At 25.6% G+C, this 15,616-nt stretch overlaps 2 non-coding genes across 2 annotated transcripts; both read left to right on the top strand.

Annotated features, from left to right (window-relative positions):
• Positions 1 to 1,754: 1,754 nt before the first annotated feature.
• Trnak-uuu (transfer RNA lysine (anticodon UUU)) lies at positions 1,755 to 1,827 on the top strand. Its single transcript has one exon. It is a non-coding gene; the product is annotated as a tRNA-Lys (tRNA).
• Positions 1,828 to 2,773: 946 nt separating this feature from the next.
• Positions 2,774 to 2,846, top strand: Trnaf-gaa (transfer RNA phenylalanine (anticodon GAA)). Its single transcript has one exon. It is a non-coding gene; the product is annotated as a tRNA-Phe (tRNA).
• Positions 2,847 to 15,616: the final 12,770 nt, after the last annotated feature.

Below are 15,616 nucleotides of genomic sequence, written 5' to 3'. Positions count from 1 at the left end.
TTTTCAAAATATTTTAAAAACAATTATAAAGTTTTTAACTAATAATGTTTGATATTTAAAAAAATGTAGTATTTGTTAATAGTCCAACCAACCAATTATATTGATTGATCAATATTTAATATCGTGATACGTCAGAACTACGCTAGATTTTCCTCAAATTCATCAAACTGGATTTAATTTAGGGGTGAAAATGAGGAGCCCTTCACACGTTGAGGGCTAGCCGCACGTACCAAAACAGTCCGAGAAGTGTTGTTTAAATGTCTATAGGTTTATAACAGAAGAGTTGGGCAAAACAAAAGCCTATACCCGAGAACTACAATATAATTTAATTACTTTAAGGGTGGGTGGTAGCTGATTTTAAATTCTTTAGTTTAAGCTTTAATGATTCAAGTAAATATATAATAAGATAGAGAAATTAAAAATAAGAATAAATAAAAAGTGGTGAACAAAAGAAAATACATTAAGGTATAAACTAATAAATAAACAAAAATTCTGATAATGGAAAAATATGTCTTGGGAAAATTAAATATGTAAAAATAAATAAAAAGAGTAAAAGTAAATAAAATAGAACATTTTTTAGAAATTGTAATAATTTGTAAAAGAAAAGTGTGGTGGCAAAAATAAATATGGAGTGAAATAAATAAATTTTAAGAAAAAATATTAGGAATAAGCAAGGTTAATTGAATAAATATATAAAGTAAATAGTGGTTATAATTAAATTAAAGAATTAATAAAAGCAAGTGATTATAAGTAGTAATTTTAAAAAAGAAAAAAAATTGATGTATTCATAGAATATTTATTAATATGTAGTTAGTTTAATATGAGGAAAATCAAGAATATTTATTAAAAAAGATTAAGATTATTTTTAATTGAAGGATAAATAGAAACATTTATATTTTTTTAATAATTAATATGAATTTTGGAAGAAGGTAAAGTAGTGAGTAGTAAAATTATAATTATAAAAGGAGATATAAATTTTGTAATCTTATCAATTTTGAATTCATATAATTACCACATCAATAATATAGAATGAAATAAGAATATTATATATTAGTTTCCATTTCATCTAAGTCGATTATGACTTTCCACATTACTCTATTTATGAAATCTCATTAAATTTTAATTCATTGTGAGACTCTCACAGTGAGAGCCTAGTAACAATACATATGATTAAATAAAATATCAGTATAATCATTTATCAATAATACTATATCTTTCCATTCATTGAATAATTCTCCCAGTATACCAATTTGCAATTTAAAAAAGATGACAATATTTAATTTTAGACACATATTTAGTCATTGTCCCTAACGTTAGCACTTTATTATAACTACAATCAAAAGATATCTTAGCTTTTCAAAAATGAATCAAAGATGTTTGTAGAAAATATAGAATATATAGAAATAAGGCTATGATATTATAGATAATATAGGGAAATATCTTAATCTTAGCCCTGTCATTAGAAGATTCCCGCATTTGATGAATTTTAAAAAGTTACTACTATTAATTATAAATTCAATATAGATTCAGATTAAAAATCTTGTTGCATATAACATTAAGTATAAGTATCCTATATCAATAAGCTGAACGCAAATTGGGGGGGGGGGGGGTATTATATGGGCCTATAAAAGAAAAATTCACGTTTTCGAGTGAAAAATATCTGGCAACCCTGTTTACATATGAATTTATTAATTATATTTCGATAAAAAATAAAAAGTAAGATATAAAAATAATTTATTAGCCAAATTCTACAAGCCCTGGTAGCTCAGTCGGTAGAGCGTTAGGCTTTTAACCTAACGGTCTTGGGTTCGAGCCCCAACCAGGGCGTTATTTTTTAATTTAGGGTATAATTTTTTTTGCAATTAGGAATTTTGATTAAGTTCAAAATATGAATCTATGCCATGGATGATTTGATTTTTGCTTTCTTTTTTCCAATATTTTGTATCTCTCCCAAAACATAATATTAACAAAAAAATTTAATGAGGGTAAATTTGAGGTATATGCACATTAATTTTTGTAGCATTAAAAAATTCTTTTTATAGTTGCAGTGAGAAGAGCATATTTTTAGGCAATTCAAAAATTGTTTACAGTGTGTGTTTGATTTTTTGCAAAACATTTCTATATATTTATAACTTATTTATAAAATTGTTTGATTTGCTAATTATTGTAAAAAAACATAAATAACATTTAAAATAAAATAATTACAGCAAGTTAAGCAATATTTTAAGTTGTTACAAATATAAAAAAAATGTTTTACAACAAATCATATTGATTTGATACTGTACATTTAAGCATAACCATTTCATTTCAACATCATATTGATAATTTATATAAAATACAAAAATGTTTTACAACTCATATTGATACTGTACATATAAGCATAACCATTTCAACATCATATTGATAGTTTATATAAAATACAAAAATGTTTTACAACAAATCATATTGATACTGTACTTATAACATACCATTTCAACATCATATTGATAATTTATATAAAATATAAAAGTGTTTTACAACAAATCATATTGATACTGTATGCATAACCATTTCAACATCATATTGATATGTTTTACAACAAATCATATTGATACTGTACATATAAGCATAACCATTTCAGCATCATATCGATAATAAAATAATTAATAACAAACTTATTTTTTGGAAGTAATTAGTTACCATATTTTAAATAATATTAAGAAATTCGAATATTAATTTTGTATCAATTATATTAATGAAATATAAACACAAATTTTACACTAAATTACAACTTGCCGAAATAGCTCAGTTGGGAGAGCGTTAGACTGAAGATCTAAAGGTCCCTGGTTCAATCCCGGGTTTCGGCAAAAATTTTTTAATTTTTTTAAAAATGTTTTTTTGAATATGCAACTTACCTTAATTAATTTTTTTATTAAACTGTTTAAAATTGAAACGAGCCAATATAGGGTAGCGTCTAAAGTCAAAAAATTTTTTTTTAATGTAAGTCATTTTAATATTAAATTAATGTTTTTAAAAATAAAATTCTGACTAAATCTTTAATTCCATACCAAATCAAATCCTGTATTTTATCAAATTTCTCGGTATCAATGAAGGTCGGGCGAAGACAAATATTAAAATAAAGGTTAAACCTATTTTTTTAAATTACATACTTCTTTATCTACTCCTGTGACCAAAAAATAGGAAATAATTTATCTTAACTAGTTTTGTTTTATTGTTTTTAAAAAATAGAGTTTAATAATAAACCACCATCCTACACATATTGTCTCTTTTCATATGGTATGGTAAGCTACAACTCTGCCAAACCAGTTCCATGATAACCGTAATCCTATGAAACCAATGTATACCCCTTGCTTGGAATTAACACGCTTAGATTTTGCAAATCTTATTCTACTAACTCCATCACAATAACAGAAAACTTAAAACTAATAAATACATCCATTTAAACAAGTTACTGTTAATTAAGGTTGTATCAAACACCTATGGTTCATTTGGACAAGCCATAAACTTTTTATAACAGGGAAAAACTATAAGGAATCACAGGCGACCCAAAGGAAGGGGTTTACCTGGCAAAGAATATTCATCGAAATTTGCTAATCCAACTGTATTTCTATTAGAGACCTTTATAGACCTTGATTTTTTGATCAGACCTAGCCCAGGCTCGCCGTAAATTTTGCCCAGGCCTAGCTAGGTTTATTTTTTATATAAAAATTCCCAAGCCCGGCCTAAGTCCATAATAGTTTCAAAAAATTTTCTCAAGCCCATATCTAAAAATTTCATTTATTGTATTTAATGAAAATCGACAATATTTCAGTATATTTAGGGGATCATTATGTTAGCAATACTGAGTATTGTAATATTTTTTTTTAAGTTAGCAACTATTATAAATATGATTAATTTAATGAAAAATATTTAAGCCCCAAGCCAACTTAAAATTTTTTCTAACCCAGCGCCTAGAAAATCCAGCCCGTGAAGGTCTCTGATTTCTATACATGGATCTTCAAATCATACTGATTTAACTTAAATAATAAGTTTTGTTATTATTCTAGATATATTTTTTTTGTAATTAATGTTATATTTTTTATAATCGAATTTAGATTTAAAAAAAAATTTGTAAATCCATCAACCACGAATATCTTTTGTCTTTCAATCCAACAATGTTACAGCTCAAAATGTAATTCTGATAAAATCAAAATTCATGACCTTCGTATCCTAAGATGAGAGAATCTTATCTTGTTCTATGCACATAACATCTATTGATGTTAATCCATTGGCAGTGTTGAAAAGACCCACTTCCTCTATAATTATTATAAATATCAAAATAAATTCTTCTTAAATAACCAAATAAATAGGACCAAAAAAATACCCTAACCCCAATATTATTCATCACATTCCAGCGAGGCATTCTTTTTTGTGATACAATTAAATACAATGAACATCTCGACTCACCGAATGTAAATTTTCAATCTTTAGATAACTGCGAAACTTTTTTTAAAAAGATATTTTCATTCGAAATATCTATTACCCGATGAAGGTATTACACATTTATCAAAAAGTATTCTTTTATTAAATCGTAGCCACACATATGTCCAAAGTAGTCATTAAAACCGGACAACCTGATAAAATCAACCCACCTATTATCCCATACTGGGTAAAATTATTGTGATTAATTTTTATTGCAAGTTTGATTTGGTCTTTTTTAGGCGGGTCGGATTAGATCATCTTTTTTTTAAATTTTATAATTTTATTCATTATTAGATTATTATTACATACTTAGGGGTGCTGAGCAGCGTTGCCAATAAATATCTTAGTTTTTACCAAACTGCGCGGTTCAGGCTACTGTCTAAAGCCGAGCTACCTTGCGCTTGGTTAGGATTACGAATAGAAAGATATTAATATACACAAAAAAAGGGTGCAATAAAATTTGGTAACAAAACTAAATGTCAACACCCACGATTAATTTTTGATAGAATATATATATACATATCTTTATATATATTAGCGACCATTTTAATTTTTTAAAAAGCATTTGATCCTCATTTCAAATATTTTGGCAGCCATTTTATATTTTAAACCCAGAAAAACTATTTTAAATATATTATTCTATTACCATCAGTGAAGTGAAAGGTCGGGTTCGAGACCACTTTTTCTAAAACTAGACAGCAGCAAAAGATCAGACATGGTAATTATCCAGCATGGATTTTTGAATATTTTGAAGCATCCTAGTTATATAATGGGCAAAAAGGTAGGTTAATACATCTTAACTATCTCGTGTTTTGGGTTCCATTTTTTTTATAAGCTGGTTAGCGTAATCAAATAGTTAAGAGTTAAGAGATGGAAGAAAGCTATCACGGATACGGGGGTAGGGTTAATAAATATTAAAATGTGGTTTAATAACATCTAATCCTGCTGATCAGCACGAATCAACCAATAAGTATTCATTAGTTTTTATCAAACTACGCTACAGCCTAAAGCCTAATATCAAAGCTTGTGGACCATGTTAGGGGGTAGTTTAAGGTTAAGATAGAAAGATACGCAAAGTAAATATCAACACTAGCACTCGGCATAGGATTAATAGAATAGGTAATTAAAAAAGGGTTTATATAAATTTAGTCATTATATTTAAAAAATAAAATTTTTTTCATGAATATTTTGGAGCATCCAAGGTGCTAAAATAGACTGGTTCTAATGAGGGAACGGTAGGGGCAGCCGCCTAGGTCTACCAAAATTAAATTTTTACAACAAGGGTGGACAAATTTTGTCTTATGCATTTTAAGAAGTAAATTATAATTTTTTTAAAAAATTAGAAAATATTACATAAATTATATTTAAATTCGTGATCTGTATCGGGCCTAATTTTTCAAGTCCAGTCCGGCCCGAAACTTTTTCAAAATTACCTTTTTTGAGCCAACATTATCTAAAATTACCTTTTTTGATGGTACTCGACAAATTTTGAACCTGAAAGTATTCATTTTTTTTAACAAACGCGTTCGTTTTTTTTATGTTTAAACAAATTTTTGAAAAATTTAAAATAATCGCAGCTCTGCCAGTTTCCTAAAGATAAAAGATATTTTCTACCATGCATCCATTTTTGACTAGTTTTTTATTCTAATTTGATATAGTAATTTCATAGTTAATTTTTATATTATACATTACATTCAGCATTTAACCTCGAATTGCCTTAGATTAGAAATCCACAAAACGAAATTGAGATAGTACATGAATTAATATATAATTTACGCATTCACATATTGTAATAACATTAATTTACACTTTCATAATTGTAATTTATCCATGACATTGGAATTCAAAATCCTACCCTTATAGATTCTAATTAATTATGATTGACATAATATTGATATTTGTCACGCATAAATTATTTGATTGTCATAAGATATTATAAAAAAATTAAATATAATGTAAATCTACGACAAATCTACGACAGAGATGATAAAAAATAAAATTATTTTAAAGAAATCGTTAGATAATTTAAAGTCCACAAGTATTTAAATTTTTCTACTTTTATTTTGGTATTTTAATAAATGCTGAAATAAAATTCGCAAAATATATCTTTTAACTATATAAAATTAAAGTGTAAAAAACATTATCATTCATAATCATTGAATAATCCATTTTAAAAAAAAACTCAAGTCAACTGATTAATAAGATTGTTGTAGCTGTTGAAAAAAAGGAAGAATTAAATCTAATATAATATATAAAATGTCAGTTATTTTCTGACAGGAGAATCAGTGTTTCCTGGTAGAGGGGAGAAAAACGAAATGATGACATGGTTTTTTTTTTTGGTAAAAATAAAATTGGTATGCTCTTTAAAATTTTTTTTTTAGTATAAATTCATAGCTTTAATTATAAAAAAAATAAATTTAAAATCAGCCATAACCCACCTTTAAAGTAATTAACTTATACTGCAGTTTTTGGGCATAGGCTCTTTTTTTGCCCGGCTCTTTTTCTTAAAGCCTATGGACGTCTGGTGTAGAGGGCTCCTCATATTATTTTTTTAAACTTTCACCCCAATTAACTTATGTTCCAATTAGATGGAAATGAGGAATACCTAGCGTAGCTCTGTTGTTTATTCAACGTCAGAGCGCTTTATATCACGGATCACGGATAGAAATAGAACTAAAGAAGCTTGAGCGCAAAATGTAAATTCTGAAATCTTGTTTTTTTTTTCGACCATAAATTATTAGACAAAAGATTTAAATATTTGTTAAATAAATTTTCTGAAATAAGATTCGCATTGATTAAATTTTACGGGGGGAAAGGGGGGGGGTGGTAATTTCATCTTTATCTTTTGTTAAACGCACTGTTAACGCAGAAAATTCCCTTCTAATTATGTACATAGCTTAGCTCTCTTTTCTTATCAGGCGTAAATATTTTGATAAGCAACTATTATTAAACATAATAAAAATTATTTAAAAAATATAATTCATTTTTTAAATCACATTTTATTGTTGTTTTTATATTTTTATCAGAAACATGCATAGGTACCATTTGCATTGCTCGGCCCGGATTTTATATTTTCAGGCCTGGCCGGAATTTTTTTTAGATATATTATATTCATTTTTAATATTGATAGTTAATATTGGCAATGTGGTATTTAAATATTTGGTTTAAAAAAAATTGGTTTTAAAATATTAGGCGCAGCCCGGGTATTTTAGAAAAATAATTTGGCCCTGGTATATTAAAAAAAATTAAAACACGGGTCGGCCAAATCATATGTTAGCGGCAACGTGTTATTTTTTCAACTTTAATTCAAATTTTTAACCGTTTTTTTTTAATTTTAAAATTTGACTTTACCTAAAATGTATTCTCGCAGATCTTATAAATAGTAGACAATTTTAACTTTAATATTTTGAGTCATTTATAATTTATATAAACATTTACTGAAAAAAACTAATATAAATTATATTAAGTTTTAAGGCTCATGGCAAAATTATCTGAAATTCATAGGTTAGATATTCCAAACATGATGGAATATATTTACGGTAAAATCAGATTTTTAAATTTAAAAAAAACGCTAGTAAAAATTATTTAAAGTTGTAAAAATAACACATTGCAGTGGAAACACATTGCCGCTCACATATACACAATTTCCTATATTATATACAAAATTAAGTAATTAAATCCAAAGGCTAAATGATATTATTTCTGGCATTTTTAAAATATTTATAGATTTGATTTTGAAATGAAGGTGTTTTTTTGTAAATGAACGTTGAACGTGAACGTGTTGTTCAATTTTTAGTAAATAAAAACGAAACAAATTCGTATTTTTTAAAAATAAACTTCTTATTTATTAATTTTATTTGAAAATGACAAGTGAGTTTTTTTTAAATGAGGGGTTTTTAGAGGGCCGCCAAAAGTCTTTGCCCAGTCTCGATAGGTAAGCTAAGCTAATTTAACCTAATTATTCCTTGTTTGTGCATTCCATTGGCAGGGCGCATTTTTCCGGAAAGCAAATCAGCCCCAGTATTACTAGTGAGCTAAAGGTTATAGAAATGGTAGCAAGCCAGCACAAAAATGGTTTAACAAAATTTAGTAATTTATATCCATATTGTTAATAGCTCAATTAAAGGAATGTTCAACTGAAGGAGTTTTTTTTTAAATTGGATAGATTATTAAAATTTATCCGGAGTAAAGTAAATAGTGGGATTAAAGGTTAAAGAGATGTGGGTTAATTAAAGGGTTAGGGTTACGATATATTAAAAATAGGTTTTAATAAAATTAAATCATAATTTTTTTAATTAATAATTTGTCAAATTTGATCACTGTTTATAAAAAGAGATTATATATTTAAATATAACAGCCGTTGTAACTGCAATTTTTTTGAGTCGGACCAATACTAGATCTGTGCCCCGCCGGCTCATGCCTGCAGCGCCGTAATTTTATTTACGCCTGAAAAGCCGCCGATTGAGACCAGCTGCGCAAGCTGGCTCGCCGCCGATTATTTTTATGGCGGCGGCGCGGCATGTATAATTTTTAGAATGCTGTTTAATTATATTTATATATTAAATGTTATTATTTAAATTTGAATATTAAATTGTTATTATTTAAATTTGAATTTAATAAAATGAAAATATGAATTGTATTCTATAGCTATATATAATAAAATAGTTGTTGTAGCAGTTAGAAAAAAGAAGAAATAAATTTAATATAATAGACTAAATGTCAGTCATTTTCATGACACGAATAATTAATTTTCCTCGGAGGAAGAAGAGAGAATGGGAGATCACATGATGCCAGCTGGTGAAGAACAAAGAATGGAGGAGATTGTGAAGATTTCAGTTATTGGTTATGTGTTTACCTATTAATAGTACTGTTTATATTATCGTTTATGATACTGTTTAGATTCTGTTTTTTTATGAATAAATGTGTAGTTTGGACGTTTAAATTGTTGCCAGCTGACCAGGATTGGAAGATTTAGAGTGATTCGGTTTTAAAGGTAAAACAAAATTTTTGTGATATATATATATTATATGATAAATTTTGACTTTTTTTAAATGTTTAGCTTATAAAGCCCAATATAGAAAGTATGTAATGAGTATTAGGCCGGAATATGAAAATAAGATCAGGAATTTAAGACAATAATATTGGTTATATTATATGTCTAGATGTATATTGTACATCCAATTTTGACAGCAGGTATGGTCTTATTATTTGGTAGGCCTTACGACTTATTGAATAGTGTTATAGGTATTCCGTCTTAGGAAGATTAGACCTCAAGATATGCAGGACAGAAAGGATTGCTATATATTTAAATATTGGGGATTTATGGAAATATATAGAAGTGGATTTTGGTCATATAGTATTTGTTATATAATTATGCATTGTGGGTTTTTAAAGGGATGGACATGTGTGGGATAGATTATTATTAATTAATGTTACTATATTATGTAATCCAGTTTCAATTAAGGTTGATATATTATTTTAACCATTTTTATGAAATATGGTGTAATGTGTACTACACATATGTTATATTTAATTATTTTTGATTTAATGTATGAATTTGAGATACATATAAATTTGGCATGGATTTATATGATATATATGATATATGGGCAAAATATGAATTTGGTATATATATATAAATTTGTATGGATTTATATGATATATGGGCAAAATATGAATTTGTTATATATATATAAATTTGGTACGAATTTATATGATATATCGGTATAAGTTTGATATATATATATAAATTTGGTATGAATTTATATGATATATTGGTATAAGTTTGATATATATAAATTTGGTATAAATTTGTATGATATATTGGTATAAGTTTGATATTGTTGATGTATATATGTAAATGTGACATGGATATTTATATGATGTATTGGTGGAAATTATGGTACTTAGTTTTTTTTTAATTTAGGAAATCTTTATATTTAATGTATTTTGTTTTAAATTATAAAATTTTATAAAAATTTTGTTTGCATGTATTATACTAAAAGGAAAATATTTTGATAGATAAGGTCAGCCGTGTGTTGATGGGTAGGCCTTAAGATGGAAATATTGTTTAGTTTAAATACTTGAGAGAGTTTAAAAAAAAATTTTTTTTTGTAAATTTATTTTGTATTACATTTTTGTTTATCTAGCACATCACATTTTACTATTTATATTATGAACATGTTTTATTTAAAAAAAAAGGAAAAAGATTCAAATTATTTTATATTGTGAATATATTAAAAATTCTTTACATATATACCATATAGCCCATTATATTCTCAATTTTTGTTACTTTGCATTCTACATTTCTGTGAATTTGTGCTAATTGTGATGGCAGAGTTAGGTAGAAATGGTATATTTTTCTTAGGATACTGAGTAATTCCTAGATGGAAAATATTGTATTTTCTACGTATATCTTTTCCTCTCTATAAAATATTAAATTTATTTTTATACATGTTCCTTGTAATTTTATTTAAAATCTTTGTTCGAAAAATTTTCGCAATTATTTAATACCTAAAAATGGGTTTTTTTATCTATTTTAGGAGATATTTATAAAAAATGTAGCTTTGTTTTTTTTACATGACAGAAGGAAAATTACATGTGTTGAAATTGCATTTCACACATAGACCATTTGTTCACATTACAGTATTATATGTAAGATCATTATTTCCTAATTCTCATTAATTAGACCCCGAATAATGTATATTATAACTTATATTTTCCAAATGTCTTAAAAATGAATGAATTATTATGTTTCGCTGATATTACATTGTCAGTATTAATGTTCCATAGATTATAAATACGAACACCACGATGTAAATGTCATTATTGATAATATGTTTTCCAGCGATTATATATTGAAATGTATCGGAGATATTATACTATAAATCATCATAAAGGGAGACGATTCGACAAATTCCCTGAACTTTTCCAAGGCGTACCGAAAGTTGATAAAATTCAACTGGGCGATTCGATACAATTCCACGAGAGAGAGAGGGGGACGCTGGGCTTGTGAAAGGCGTGTTGTAGCAGTTAGAAAAAAAGAAGAAATAAATTTAATATAATATACTAAATGTCAGTCATTTTTATGACATGAATAATTAATTTTCCTTGGGGGAAGAAGAGAAAATGGGAGATCACATGATGCCAGCTGGTGGAACAATGAATGGAGGAGATTGTGAAGATTTCAGTTATTGGTTATGTGTTTACCTATTAATAGTAATTTATATTATCGTTTATGATACTGTTTAGATTCTGTTTTTTATGAATAAATGTGTGGTTTAGACGTTTAAAATAGTGTATAGCATTTACATTCATTCCTAAATCATATTTCATTTAAACAAACAATACATATATTTTTAAGGACTTGCATGTTTTAAACAACCCTATATTCAATTATGAAATAACAACTCCCTCTACTAATCATAAATCAAGTTATGTCTAGAGGTACTTTGGAAATCTTATTTTGTAGAATGAAATAAGAAAAGCACAAAAATGCCTGATTATAATTATTGTGAACCTAGCTTAAAATTGGGGAAACAATGATGAATAAGATTCGGATAAACATAATCCATTTTCACAGTAATTTGACTTATATTTATATATAATTTATTTTAGTTATGAAATAAATTTTTTTAGTAAAAATATAAGTACAAGTAACCTTTCTCGGTACTTAGTAAATGTTAATAAAATATCAGAAAAATTAATAATAATAAATCCATTAAAAGTCTAAAAATGTTTTTAAAGCCAACACTAAGATGTAGCAACAATATAAAAGATAAAAATGGCTCTTAGGTTTTTATTAAATTTATAACTGGTTTATTAAATTACATTTATTAAGCTTTATTTTGAAAATTCAGATTTCAAAATCTAAAAATTGTTTCAGAATATTTAAATTCGAATTCTACGACATCATTGCAATCTCAATTAAACATTTAAAACTTTTAGAGCATGATAGAAATGCACAGAGTGAGATTTAAGTTGAAGATAATGGGCAAACATCCAGTTCTTATATAGATAAAATAGCTCGTAAACATTCCCTTCCAAGCCACTATTATAATAACATTAGTAATCCAGAACAAGAATGTCATATTTTGCTCAGCCAACATAATATCCCTGAAGAGAATGCATTAACCTTTTGGAAGAAAAAGCGAGTGGAACTTCATAGGATTGCTAATTTAGCTAGGACTGTATATATCTGTAACCACTACACTTAGCGAGTATTTTTTTCATTACTGGATTAATTGCAAAAAGTACTTCTTTACGAATCTTGATAAAATACTATTTATTCATGACAATTATAACTTTGATAAATCTGATTCTGATTTATTATATTTCATACTTTATATTTTGCTTGCATTCCAAATTTATATTTTAATTTGATATAATAAAAATCATAGAATATTACTAATATATGTTGTTTATGTGACTCTGATCTTAATAAAAGTGGATCGACTTTTGAGAATGAGATATATAAATTTAATTGAGACAGGAAATAATTTAAGAAATGAAGAAAAGAGCTACCGAATAAATTATAAAAAAATTTAATATACATTAATTTATAAATTAAATTCATTAAAAATTTTTTTTAAAATAAATATCGCGCCACCGTCAATTTAGTAGGCGGCAGCGAAATCAGTGCGCCGTCGAATGCTGATGAAAAAATTAAAAAATGCCGCCGCCGTCGATTGATACATCGGCGCACAGGTCTAACCAATACCCTCCTACACTAAAGTATATGTATGAACAATTTGTATCGTATTATCATAAATTTATCGCTTAAAATATTCTATATTTTATTTAGCTTGAAACCTAAGTATAAAATAAATAATTTTTTGAAAAAAACCATATTTATTAAAATTATGGTATTTTTGTCCGATGTTTTTTTAATCCTTGAGTGTTTTTATTAGATATTTTTGTCTAGGACATTTAAGTTCTCCAATTCATAATAGCCGTAAGAAAACATATGGTTTGACCACTTTATACTATTTCTTTTTGGTATTGCAATATTACATGCAATACAGAGTTTAATCGCTTTCCTCTATTTCTTTTTATCATCTCTTTTATAAGTATTCCTATAGTATGGGAAAGAATATTTATAAAATTTCCGGAAGCTTTTCTTTTATGGTTGGTTATCTTTAAATCATTAACAAAATATTTAAAAAAAAATTAATTTAAATAAAACTAAGCTATAAAATATAGTTTTTATATTTAAAAACTAAAAAAATTCTAATTTAATTAAATCCCTAATCTAACCTTTCATCTTTTATGAAGTTCTGAGATGTTTAATAAATTATCCCTTTATTAAACTTTATTACCCAATATTTTAAAATAGAAGATAAGAAGAAGTAAATCACATGGCACTTTTTTCGTTAAAGTTAAACCGTTTCTTTTTCATAAAAATTAATACATTATATTTATTTTTTATTCGGAAAAATTTTGTTAATTTTTATTTTATTTTATGAAAAATAAGACCATATGTTAATTTTGTTTAAAAAAACTTTTTGAATTTCCAATAAAAGGGAATATTTATGGGTAAGTATGCTTCTTTTTGTGTTCATCTTTTTTTTCTAGCATAATTGTTTATACAAATTGTAACAGATAAAACAATAAAATTTCGGCGAAGCGATGATACGAACAATTTTGTAAAATGCCGCCTGCAATTTAAGTGTTGCTTTCTTGCATAAGTTAATTGTAATTTAAGGCATTTTTTAATATATTTTACTTTACGCGACAACTGTTTTTTCCACATATATATACATGGACGAACAATTAAAATTGACAATTTAAAAAAAATTAAAGTTCCATTTTCAACAACTGAGATATATAATATTCCATGTAGACTTCTTGTTATAATTACATATACAATTTCTTTAAATAATAAATGTGTATGTGATTTGATTTCTTTAAATAATAAATGTGTATGTGATTTGATTTCTTTTAATAATTTATTGATAAAAACCATATTTTATTATAATTAAAAATTTTAAACAAGTTTTGTAATAATTATTAAGTGGTAAATTTGTTAAGTTTTGCTAAAAATCAAATAAATTAAATCTCGATAAAATTAATGACCTGGGCCACTCAATAAAGTTAAATTTTTTTTGCTTATTTAAAATTTTATATATTTTTTTGTATGGTGCAAAACTCGAAGCGCCTAAATTTAGTTGAGAGTAATCGTTCCATTTTTAGAGAAAAACTTTTAAATTAGCCCCAAAATTTTCTTTAAAAAAAACTTAAAAAAAAGTGTAATGTTAAGTGAAATTATATAACTAATTGCAAATACCGAACTTATATAATAAAACATAATATGGAAAGACTAGAACAAACAAATAATAACCAATGAAAATGAGAATCCTTAGTCAAAATGGCTATTAGCTTATCTTATTTGATTGATAATAAATTTAAAAATAGTAATTATTGAAAAAGAATCCATGTCTCCTCAAGAATAACAAAAATATTTAATATCTTTTACATAAGGAAAAATTATATATTTTGTTTAGAGAATGTGGTTGAGATTGAGAGTGACTAAAAGTCTCAAATTGATAATTTGATATAAAAAAGTATATAAAAAATGTTTCATAAATTGGTAGAAAGAGGTGTAAGGGAAGGTATTATATAGAATATGTTCAGTTTAAGACCTAATTCAAATATATATTATATAATACAATATTTAATTCATCTAATTTAATTATAAAATAAAATATTATATCTGATAATATAGAACTTTTATGTTGCTAATTGCTTCTTTTACAAGATTATTTTTCTTTTAATGTTTCAAAATTTCAAAACTGAAGCTAAAACTGAACTCTTGAAAGATATAAAATTATTTAATCTCTTGCATAGTACATTATATTTATAATTTATAAAAGGAATGATTACAATTTTTTTTTATCTTTATCATTTAATCTAAAGCTATTTTTGATTTATATAATTTATATTTTAATATTAATATTTTTTTAAAAAAATTAAGATCATAAATATTAAAATCATCTGTATAAAATAATAATTATTTGAAGATATAAATATTTTTATTTTTTTTACTAAATCCATTTTTTTCGTTCATTCTTCATTTATTATTGTTTTCCATCTTTTGTCTTTACTTTTTTGGTTAAATTTTAAATTCAATCCAATCATCAAAGAGTTTAAAAAAAAT

The sequence above is a fragment of the Gordionus sp. m RMFG-2023 genome, chromosome 5, assembly GCF_954871325.1.
Source record: "Gordionus sp. m RMFG-2023 chromosome 5, tfGorSpeb1-WG-v2, whole genome shotgun sequence".
Taxonomy (NCBI): Eukaryota; Metazoa; Nematomorpha; class Gordioida; order Chordodea; family Parachordodidae; genus Gordionus; species Gordionus sp. m RMFG-2023.
The sequence above is the reverse complement of the archived record's forward strand: the minus strand, read 5'-3'. Positions and strand labels throughout refer to the sequence as shown.